Below are 11,019 nucleotides of genomic sequence, written 5' to 3'. Positions count from 1 at the left end.
AAACGGCCTGCTTCTAGTAAAGTCCCAATGCTAACCCAAACTCCCAAAAAGATGAAAAAAAGAGTTTATGCGAGCACGTCTCAGAAATACACGTACTTCCACGCAAATTCTGAACAGACTGCCTAGGGTGCAATCATGACTTTGCCAAGAGATGTCGGCAGAAAAAATAAATAAATAAGATTCTGCACCCCACCCTTGAAGCAGGTTAAATTTAGCTCAGCGGTGGTGACTTATTCTGTCCAGCGAGCCTGACCAGGCTGGGATGTAGGCTAAGATTATACCCAGATGAACATCTGGCACTTTTATTGTCTTGCGTGTGAAAAACTAAAGTCCATTGACTTTGTTGTTATGTTGCATTGTTTCAACTATCCTGCAATCACACTTAAAATGTAAACTATATTCTCATTTCATTTAACTCTGTTGACTGTGTAGATTTCACCAGTCGTCTTATAGCCATTCATGTATTAAATGTATTGCTGTGAGACCATGTGTTTTATTGCTATTCCATTTTAGAATGCTTGTCACAACGCCATCAGAGTTTTGAGGAATATGTACAGTATACAGTATTATACCAGTTCAGGGTGTCCAATGGCCACTGCCTGAAGATAGCTGGGATGGGCTCCAGCACCCCCACGACCCCACTGGGGATAAGCAGTGCAGATAATCAATGGATGGATGTATATTCTACCTATTTTTTAAATTTGAAAAAAAGACACACAAAAAATGCAAAGATGGTATCAATTACGTTTTTGCCAAATGCATATATAGGTCCAATTCAACCCAAATCCCCAAAAAGATGAAAATAAGTTTTTGTTTTTTTCAAACCCAGCTAAAAATCACGCACTTGCAAGCAAAACAAGCAGACAGAGTCTGAAATGAGGATTTAAACCACAAGATAGTGTTAGCAAGTAGAATATTTTGTAGTTACAGACACCACATTTAAAGAGTACAATATCCCTTTTTTTGCAATACTGCAACTCCATCCATCCATTATCTACACCGCTTATCCTCAGTATTGTCGCAGGGGTGTTGGAGCCCATCCCAGCTATCTTCGGGCAGTCGGCAGGGGACACCCTGAACTGGGTGCCAGCCAGTCGCAGGGCACACAGGGACAGACAACTCTCACGCTCATTCACATCTAGGGACAATTGGGACCGGCCAATTAACCTGAAATACATGTTTTTGGAATGTGGGAGGAAACCGGAGTGCCTGGAGGAAACCCACGCAAGCACGGGGAGAACACGCAAACTCCAGACAGGAAGGTTCGATCTCCTGACTTCAGAACTGTGCATTTGTACCAGAATGACAATAAAGGCTCGCTGTCTATCTATGCATAACTCTCTCTTTCTTTTCTAATCCCTCCCCTCTCTCTCTCTCTAGATATATCAGTTCCTTTCTCAATTCCTCTTTCTATTAGTACCTATTTCTACAATTCCTCTCTCTCCCCAATTCCTTTATCAATTAAGTAATATCTCTCTCTCCCTATCAATTCATCCCTCTCTCTACAATTACTCTATTAATTATAATTAATTAATCTCTACCTCTAATAATTCATTCAACTCCATCAATTACTCTCTCTCTTTCTCTCTTGATTATCCTCTCTGTATGTCAATTCCTTTACCTCTCTCCAACTATATCAATTCCTCTCTCCCTCTCTCTTTTTTTTAAAAATTCCTCTACCCCGGCCACCACCTCGTTTACTTGGTACCAGCTCTGCACAGAAAACAAAGACTAATAATGCTTGAAGACCATTTTCTTCCCCAGGGTCATCACCAACCTAAAGAAAGGCGATTGTGACTGTGGAAAAAAAATGTCTTGGCGATCTCGTTGTTAACTATATTCACTTTACTAGATTGTTATCTTTGACAAAAAAAAGACAATACTGTACAGTACCGGTACTAATTTCGTGTATGGCCGCCTTGACCACCAGAGGGTAGTACAGTTGCTGTGCAGCCTTAAAGAATAGTTTCCAAATCACTCCAAAGCAAGTAAAAAATTAAAAAAGGACTTCTTCGACAACCATTTCCCTCAAATGCGTCAACATTCACAAAACTTAATCATCATCCCAAGTAACTCTTAATCTAGAAATTGCTGGTGACATTCCCATTGCAGTCTGGTTATTGTCCCTCTCGGGTGCCATCGTCACCACGACACTTAAAGGTAGGGATGTCAAACTTGGTTTGGCTCGAGGGGCGCATCCAGCGTTTGTATTCAGAACCTGGCGGGATCAGTAAAACAATGTCAACTCCAAATTTTTAGCTTTGTTCTTCAGTATTATGCCTTATCATAAAGCCTACATTAGTAACACACCCTACATATAATCACAGATGACTAGAGATCTTTTCTAAATGGTAAACGGTCTGCATTTATGTAGTGCTTTTCAAGTCAATGAAGACCTCCCAGAGTGCTTTACAATGTGCTTAACACTTACCCATTCACACGCACACACCAATAGAGTCAGCCATGCAAGGCGCCTACCTGCTTATAGGGGGCATTATGGATTCAGTGTCTCGATCGAACACAACACACTTATTCACAAAACTGTGAAGACAAATATTTTAATGTTTGGCATTGAATGTGTAAACTTTTTTTTAACATTTGAGAAAATAAAGTTCTAAAGCTGAACCAGCACTGTTCTCTAGCGGCCAGAGAGAGCTTTGGGTTTGCATTATTTTCTTTTTAAATAATAACCTTTGCTGGATATGACCTAGATTATTGCTTATTTTATCACATGCAGTACCCAGACATTTATGGTGGGCCGAATTAAATCATCCAATAGGCCAGATCAGGCCATATTTTGACATTGAGAAATAAATTCAGGGGTCAGCAACCCAGAATTTTGAAAGAGCCATAATGTACCTAAAAAAATTAAAAGCCTTAAAAATTCTATTCTTAAATCAAAAGAAAAGGCGTGTAATACATTAAAGTTAGTCATTTCATATTTAATACTATCTCTAAAGAAACCATCATACAAAAAATACATACATTAGGGGTTGTACACTTTATTTTTCACAGCCAAATTCAAGCACTTTTTAAGGACTTTCAAGGGCAATTTACCTATTTCTCCAGTACCATTCAAAGAATAAATAAACAATTATATTGTTAATAAAAACAATAAAAAAATAATTGTCGTTTTCATTATTATTATTGATCCCACCAACACTAACAATGTTTTTAAGCCAAGAAAATCGTAGTTTAAAGGGGCTGAACGGAATTTGGAACTTTTTTTACCCTCTGCAGCCATTTCCTGGTTTGTGTTATTGCAGCACTTGCATTTCGGAGGAGCACTCAGATAAACCTTTCCTTTTACGTCTTTCATTGTTGAGTAGACATGTTTTATTTTCTTTGTTCTGTCCATTGAGTTAGACTGCCGCAAAAAATGGTTACAATTTCAAGCTTTTACAAGCACTTCATCCAAAGTCCAAGCACTTTTCAAACCTTGAAACACCGGATTGAAATTCAAGCATTTCACACCCTGTTATATATTTCCCTCCAGCATATTTTTCCATTTTCAAACATTTCTAAAAAAATCTCAGGGGAGCCACTAGGGCAGCCTGAAAATTCGCACGCGGCTCTAGAGCCGCGAGTTGCTGACCCCCTGCCTAAACTCTGATGTGGAGGAAAGATCCCATTTGGGGGAAGCTCAGACAAGAAAACAAGATATCTTGGGCTTTTTACTTCACACACCTGCACAGCCCAACTCCGGCGGGACATGTTCAAACGGAATGTGTTTTTTCCCCCATTCGGTGTCTTCTTCCTCACCTCTGCAACAAAATTATGTTTTTAATAAAACATTGGCTGTGGTGTGATTTATGTTCTCATTAGCACCCTGCAACTCGGCACTAAGAACAATATAGTCTATGTGTCAGTGCAAATGATGCAACAGACTGGTCCTTGTCCATAATGAAGCCCACAGAGACCCTTCAGCAAAAGCCCTTCAGTCATTTGGCCCTTCTCATTAGAGTGAACGCAGCACCTGAACGCAACACACTTGTATACAAAATGGCCTTCATAAAGAAGAGCAACATGAGGTAATTTAAGGTGGACGGGAGCTTTCTTTTCACAGCATGGTGTCTGCTGGTCCTATTTATACACCAAGCACACTGCAGATGTTAAAGAAGTCTGGAGAATTGATGCTGTACATTTTGGGTGATTAATCATCACGAAAAATTTCTGTCATCATTTTCTTGTATTAATTACATGGAAGTTTACATTTCTTGATTATGGTTAGCAAGGGAGCTAGCTCTGGTTAGGTAAGTAATAAGGATGAGGTCAGAGATTGAGAAAAATTATCATCTTAATGAAAAACCTTTGTTTTTCTTACAATGTTTTTTATTAGTTAGGACGGGTGAACAGTAATCCATTGCTTTTAGTTCATTTTTGGTTAAGATGGTAAAAGTTTCAGAATTTCTCAGTAGGACAAGAACAGTTTTTGTTACGAGGAGAAAGATACTGGATAACATGGGAATATTTCCACTTGGGGGAGAAGTTCTCATCATAATGCGAAAAAGTTCAATTTTAAAACAAAAAATAAAATAAAAAGATCATTAGGTTGAGAAAATTCCTTGCAAATTAAGTCAGGTTTATTTGTATAGCCCTTAATCACACATAGTCTCAAAGGGATGCACAGACCACAGATTATTCCAAACCACAGACTATTGTGACACCATCCCCTGATCATCCCTTACCCCTTTCAAGGTTTCTTCATTTTCCTCATGTTGAGGTTTTTGAGTTTTCCTTGCCCTTATGTAGGTTTTATATTAGGGAATGGTGTAGCAAAAGTCTGTAGTTTGCAATAATTTGTGCTCTGTGGTCCTTGTGATTAAGGGTTATACAAATAAACATAACTTGTATACTTACTTACTTGTAGACAAGAAATAAAAAACAATGTCACATTTGATCAGAGAAAATTTCTCGCGACAATGAAAACGTTTCCTACCAGCCTAAAAGGTTTCTCGTTAGCACAAGAAATGATTTTTTTTTTATGAGGAAAAATGACTTTCACTGAGGAACTTTCTTATCCGAACGGATGAAATAGTTTCAGACCAAATCTGAAAAGTTTCCCATCAAGACAATAAACTTTCTCATCCTGACAAAAAAAGTGTCTTCCAAGTAACTCTCGTCAAGATGTTATACAGTATTATGCACTTTCACTAAGTATCTTTCTCATCCTAACGGGAACGGTTATTTTCCTCACGGAAAATACCATTTCATTTTAAGATGAGACAGTTGCTTTTAGGGACAAGAGAGGGAATCGTTAGGATGTTAACCTTTCTTGTCATGGAAAACCGATTTAGATATGAAGATAAGAAAATAAAAAAAATATTACATCGGAAGGCAGAAGGCTCAGTAGTCAAGAAAAATGTCCTCTCACAATTAAAAACTAATTTTGCGTTTAAGCAGAGAAACCTCCTCGCTACGATAAAAAACGTTTCTTACCAGTCTAGCAGGTTTATCGTTAGCACACAAAATATTTAGTTTCTTAATAAAAAACATCCTTATCTTGACAAAAGTTGATTCTGATAAATTCTCGTAAAGATAATACTGTATTTTACATACTTTTGCAGAGAAACTTTTTCATCCTTACCAAAGAATTAGTTTCTTAACAATCTGGAAAGTTACTCATTAAAGACAAGAAACGTTCTCATCCTGACAAGAACATTTCTTCTGAGAAAGCCTCTCCAGTATGAAATATTAGACACCATCACTGAGAAATTTTCTCATCCTAACAAGAAACTTTTCTTTCCTACCGAGAAATAAAATTCAGTTTGAACATGAGAACGTTGCTTATCAGGACAAGAGAATCATTAGTACGTGAATGTTTCTTGTCTTGAGAAACAAATGTAAATGTTAAGGTGAGAAAATGTCTTGTTAGATCGAGTCAATATTTAATCAGAACAAAAACATATCTTTTCAGGACAAGAAAGTTTCTTATCCTAATGAGATAGTTTCTCGTCCTCATGAGAAACCCACTCGTGTCCTTTTAGGGGCTCTGTAGATTCCTATGCAAGGGAGTGGTTCGTCGTGGGGGGAGTCCAAATATTCAAAGCCGACCTCGAAAATTCACACACATTGGATTATCTCTCTTGTAAAAGACGCGAATAACACGATCAATGCACAATATTCAAAGACATATTCCATACTCATTAATAACAATAGACATTATAATCACTCATGATGGACGTGTCCCTCGTTTGCTCTCCAATCTTTGAGGAAAGTAGTTGAAAAGGCGTCGTGGAACATCTGGGATATAATTGTCAACGTTGGAATTCAGCAGAGTAGTTATTATACTGTACTTTCACTGCCGCACGTAAAGACGACTGCTATAAAAAGCAGCAGAGCGTGTCTCCGTAGGATGGCCGCAGTTGGAGTCAACAAAGTGCACGGGAAAATGGAAGGAATGCCGTCCTTGCTCACTACGCTCGGATTCTTTGTGTTACTTTTAAGCCCTGATTTTTGTCTCTTTTTAGCGGGACAACCAAAACTCATTCAGAGGCAGCTTAAGCGTATGTTGGGAATACTGCAATGCTCCCATTGTGTCATTCCACAAAAACAAACAAATGGCCTTCTTCCTGACACAGCCTAAATACGCCTCCTGTTGTGCTTGGCTGTAAATGAAGCAAAATAAGACGCTTTTAGTCTTCATTACATGTTGCTAGCTACTTACTATATAGAAGGAGAAATAAAAAGATGCCATCCTGAAGTACGGAAGAAATAAGGACTGATGCAATATCCAGATAATGACTGTTTTTCATCACTGGACGTCTACTCATTTTTCGTAGGGTCAGCTAAAATGGAGCACACAGTTTCTTAGTGTTACTTTGTGCATTTGCTACCATCACTGCAAACAGTTGGCTAACTACAATATACAAACACTCAGGAAAATGCCCAGATGCCCGTAAGCTAAAGAGTTAGCACCTCTAGTCCACCGATCCGCAGATTTTAGCTAGATCCGAATGCGTACAATACATTTTATATTTGATGTACTGGTATATTTAACTCATTCAGTGCCACAGCGTATAAATACGTTTCTAGAATTATTGTCCCTGAGTGCCAAAACATAAAAAAAAAGTGTTTTTTTGTTTTGTTTAAAATAAAATTAGTATAGGGCAGGGGTGGCGAACAAGTTTGACACAAGAGCCGAAATTTCTAACCGTGAGAGTCAAAGAGCCACACCACGCACTGACCGGCATTAGACGTAACCTACGCAGATGATTGTTGTTATGTGTCCAAAGCGGCATAAAAACAACAAATCTGCAAAATTAATTTCAAAATATTATTGATCATTTGTTATTAACTCTGATGGATTTAAGTGTGTTTAAAGAGGGGAAAAAAAACTAAACATGAAATGAGGCAAAGGGCCACAGGATATAGAAAATATGATGAGGCAAAGAGCCGTATTCTTATTGGCCAAGAGCCGCATGTTCGCCACCCCTGGTATAGGGGGTCTGATACAGCTCATCAGTAGCTATCAAGCCTATGGGAATGAAGAAATTATGATAAATCACCATTAGATGGCAGGAGTGGCTTTAATATGATATTTGTCCACACATCGAGGGAGCCAAACTTCCTCGTGTTTTTTTTCCTGTATCCAGTGATTGAAGTGTGTAGGCAGCTCCATTTGGCGAATAGGCGTAGACAAGCTGTGGGGTGAGAGAAGTGGGTGTATAAGTACAGACAGTTGACACATCAGGAGGTTTTTTCTTTCTAAAGAATATGACAAAGTCCCTTCGCCATCATCAGGGCAGAGAGGGATTATTTTTTGTGCATGTCCGCAACATGGTGACTGAAATCGTACAATCACGTCACCAAAAACATCAGGCGCTGAAAAGCTCTTGCAAAATTCATGCACAAGTTCAGTGTTTTTGTATTAGAAAGTTATTTTGCAAGCAAAGTGCCTATGTGTTAATGGAAAGCATATTGGAGGTATCACAAATGGAAAGAAAGCACCAGAGTAAAACTTCTGATTGAAATACATCCTTTCACAAAAAGCCACACAGTCAGAAGTTTCCTTGAAAACAAGTATTTTCAAGAAACTGTTTCTTACCAAACAATAGTAAAAGCTAAAAACATACTTTTTTGTAATGAAGGCAGAGGTTTAAATTTTTCTTTTGATATGTCCTTTGCTTATTATGGTGGAGAACAAACTGTTCTGTAGGCCTTCAAAAAGGGGACAAAATAGAAAAAATTGACTTGCCCCATTTAAGGAGAACGTCTGGAATTGAATGAGTTAATGATACCTTCAATTTACCTTTGATCTCAAGCAAACACTGCAGGCGCTCTGAACCTGGGTTACTTCTAAAGTGATGTGAAAAGCTTGGTGCATATCATTGGTTGGTTGGATCACTTAACCACTAAAGTCGCAAGGGCACCATTTCTAGTGGTGTGTCTTGGACAAGTACAGCCTAGTGGCACACAACCCTTTCTAGGCCAACATGTTTGCACCCGGTCTGGAACCAGGGACTTTCTGCGTGTTCGGAGAATGTACTAACAACTGCACTACTATGCATAACATATAGCATTCAAATTCCTAGGAATATTAGAAACCTTATAGATGAACACTGTCATGTTAAGAATGCATGAAAAAAGAAAGAGTGGACTTACAGCATATGACTGATCCTAACACAGGGGCGTGAAAGTGTTTGATGCAGGTTGGGTGTTCATTTCAGTGTTGCCGAACAAGGGGATGATGACAGCCTCGTGCCAAAACGAGAAGGGATGAAGGTGCACCAGTGAAGTACAATACACAAGTAACCAGCATCAAAGTTGTTTGTACCCACATCCATATCGGATATTCTACAAAACTGGTTTACGTTTTAAACATTAATACAAAAGAACGGAATTTTAAAACGCGCACAAAAAGCTTTACATCCAAGTGTTGAACACTTTTATTATGCAGGTGTCAAAGGTTAACAAAATTGAAGGAGGTCACGTAAAAAAAAATGAAAAATGGACATGGTTACACGAGGAGTAACAAAAATAAAGTCTGCTTCCTGATGTAAAATAAAAAGTTTGAAAAAGATGTACAGTTGAGACGCTGTCCTGGATACATACCTGCACTTTGTTTATCCGTATATTCGTTTTCTCCTTTCTACCTTCTAATAACACTTGGTAAACTGGCACTTCCAGTACAAAATAGGTACACCACCACCATTATCATCTTCTTTTCTATGAATACTCTGAAAGAATCACTAGTGGACGTGGAGGAAAAATCTTGTCTAGATTTTCAACCAAAAAGCTGTAGCAAATGTTTTGGACTCCTAAATTATTGAACAGTGAATTGGTTTGAAGAAATGATACAATGGAGCATCTTGATCTCATTTCTATGATAATTCATCATAAAAAACACCTAAAAAAGGACTAACAACGTAGCACAGAAGGTTCTGAATACCTGTTTTCACAAACAATCTATAAAGACGACATAGCTGATTGTTCTAAGCTTTTTTCCTGCACAAAATATCAAAACAAATGAGTGTTCTGAACTCCTTTTAAACAAAGCAAATGACTCAAAAACACTGATGTTTTAAGCTCCTGAAAAAATAAATCAGCATAAAAACAAATAAAAGTAATCTGTTTTGAATTCCATTTGAAGAGACAAATTCATTGACAAAAAAACTAAGTGACTCATCAAAGCTTCCACCAATTAGTTTTAAATATCACTGAATGTTCTGAACTACTGTTTCTCAACCAAATGGAACTTGATGTTCGGAAATCCCCTTTCATTGACCATAACACTGAATGTTAAAACAAAACAAAAAAGAAAAATGAATGCACTGAATTGAGAATTAAACCATCTCCTGTTTTCATGACAAATAATATGAAAACAGCACAAAATATCTTGAACCTTTTTTCCCCAAAACAAATGTAAAAAAAAATAAAACGACCTGCGAATGTTTCTTTTCACAACTCAATTCCATGGCTTTTTTTTGTCAATAAAATAAAAGCCTTCTCGACAATTCTTTGCAATTCAATTAATAAATTAATTATTTTGATACTCAAACACAGAAAGTTTCTAGCTCATTGAACGCCCAATTTTAGATGATAATATTTTCAAGTGGAAGACGACGGTCTTTACTTAAAATGTGTCAAAAAACAAAGAAAAAGGATGACTGCAGCGCTGTTTCTCCCTACCTCAAAGGTTAAGTTCACACTGCAGAGCTTAATGCTCATTTCTGATTGTGTTGTGAAATCTGATCTGTTTGTGAGTTTGTTCACATTTCCAACTAAATACCACTTGTATGTGATCAACTGTGTAATTGCCACAAGTGTCCGGCATGGGCAGAAGAGGACCCGTGACGTCACACGCAATGTGCTCAGTGTTTGTGGAAGGACTCGTGGATGTTAACGTTGGAGCGTATCTAGCAATTTTTAAGTTAGGGTCTTTTCGTGAGGCAGCCCATACAACTTTATCATTCTAAGAAGAAGTTTTAGAAGAACCAGGATTTTGATTATAGAATTTTGTGGGGCAGTGGCAGCAAATCCAAAAGCTCGTTTTCTCTCCATTGAATTCTCTCAGTGTTTTCGTCCGCCATGGGTGTTGATTTCCCTGCTTCCTCCTGCCTCGTTGAACGCAGATTAGTCTAGCAGATATAGCAGATATGTCTGTCGCCTATCGAAAAAAAAATTGAGTCGCATTCCAAAAGATCATATATGTATCGGATTTTGGGATCACTGGTGTGAAAAAAAAAAATCACATATGTGCCATTCAGATGGATTTTAACCCCCCAAAAAAATTTGGCCCCAAAAAATGATTTTCCTGCAGTGTAAACTTAGCCAAAGTTTGGAAAAAACTACATAAAATGCTTTCAGGTCACCTCTTTGGTTAAGCCTGGCAATGAGTACAAAATCTCCCAAATAGCACTTCACAAAATATACTCAAAAGTTCATGTATAGAGCAAAGGGATGAGAACAATGTCTTAGTTTAGTCACAGTAAGTGTATCATTAAAGTTAATTAAGAACACAATTAAAAAAAAGAAGGTCCATTAGTGTGTTTCTTTGCTGATGACGACTGAAGTGGA

The 11,019-nt window shown here is 37.8% G+C and overlaps 1 long non-coding RNA gene across 2 annotated transcripts; it reads right to left on the bottom strand.

Annotated features, from left to right (window-relative positions):
• Positions 1-2,984: 2,984 nt before the first annotated feature.
• Positions 2,985-10,977, bottom strand: LOC148353204 (uncharacterized). 2 transcript variants are annotated; one of them, XR_015852628.1, is made up of 3 exons: positions 8,605-10,977; positions 7,509-7,643; positions 2,985-6,608 (listed from the first exon to the last, which is right to left on the bottom strand). It is a non-coding gene; the product is annotated as an uncharacterized LOC148353204 (long non-coding RNA). The 2 variants fall into 2 exon arrangements; XR_015852627.1 differs by having other exon boundaries at positions 2,985-7,643.
• Positions 10,978-11,019: the final 42 nt, after the last annotated feature.

Source organism: Urocampus carinirostris, chromosome 14 (genome assembly GCF_059441175.1).
Source record: "Urocampus carinirostris isolate Australia breed hairy pipefish chromosome 14, RoL_Ucar_1.0, whole genome shotgun sequence".
NCBI classification, from domain to species: Eukaryota; Metazoa; Chordata; class Actinopteri; order Syngnathiformes; family Syngnathidae; genus Urocampus; species Urocampus carinirostris.
The sequence above is the reverse complement of the archived record's forward strand: the minus strand, read 5'-3'. Positions and strand labels throughout refer to the sequence as shown.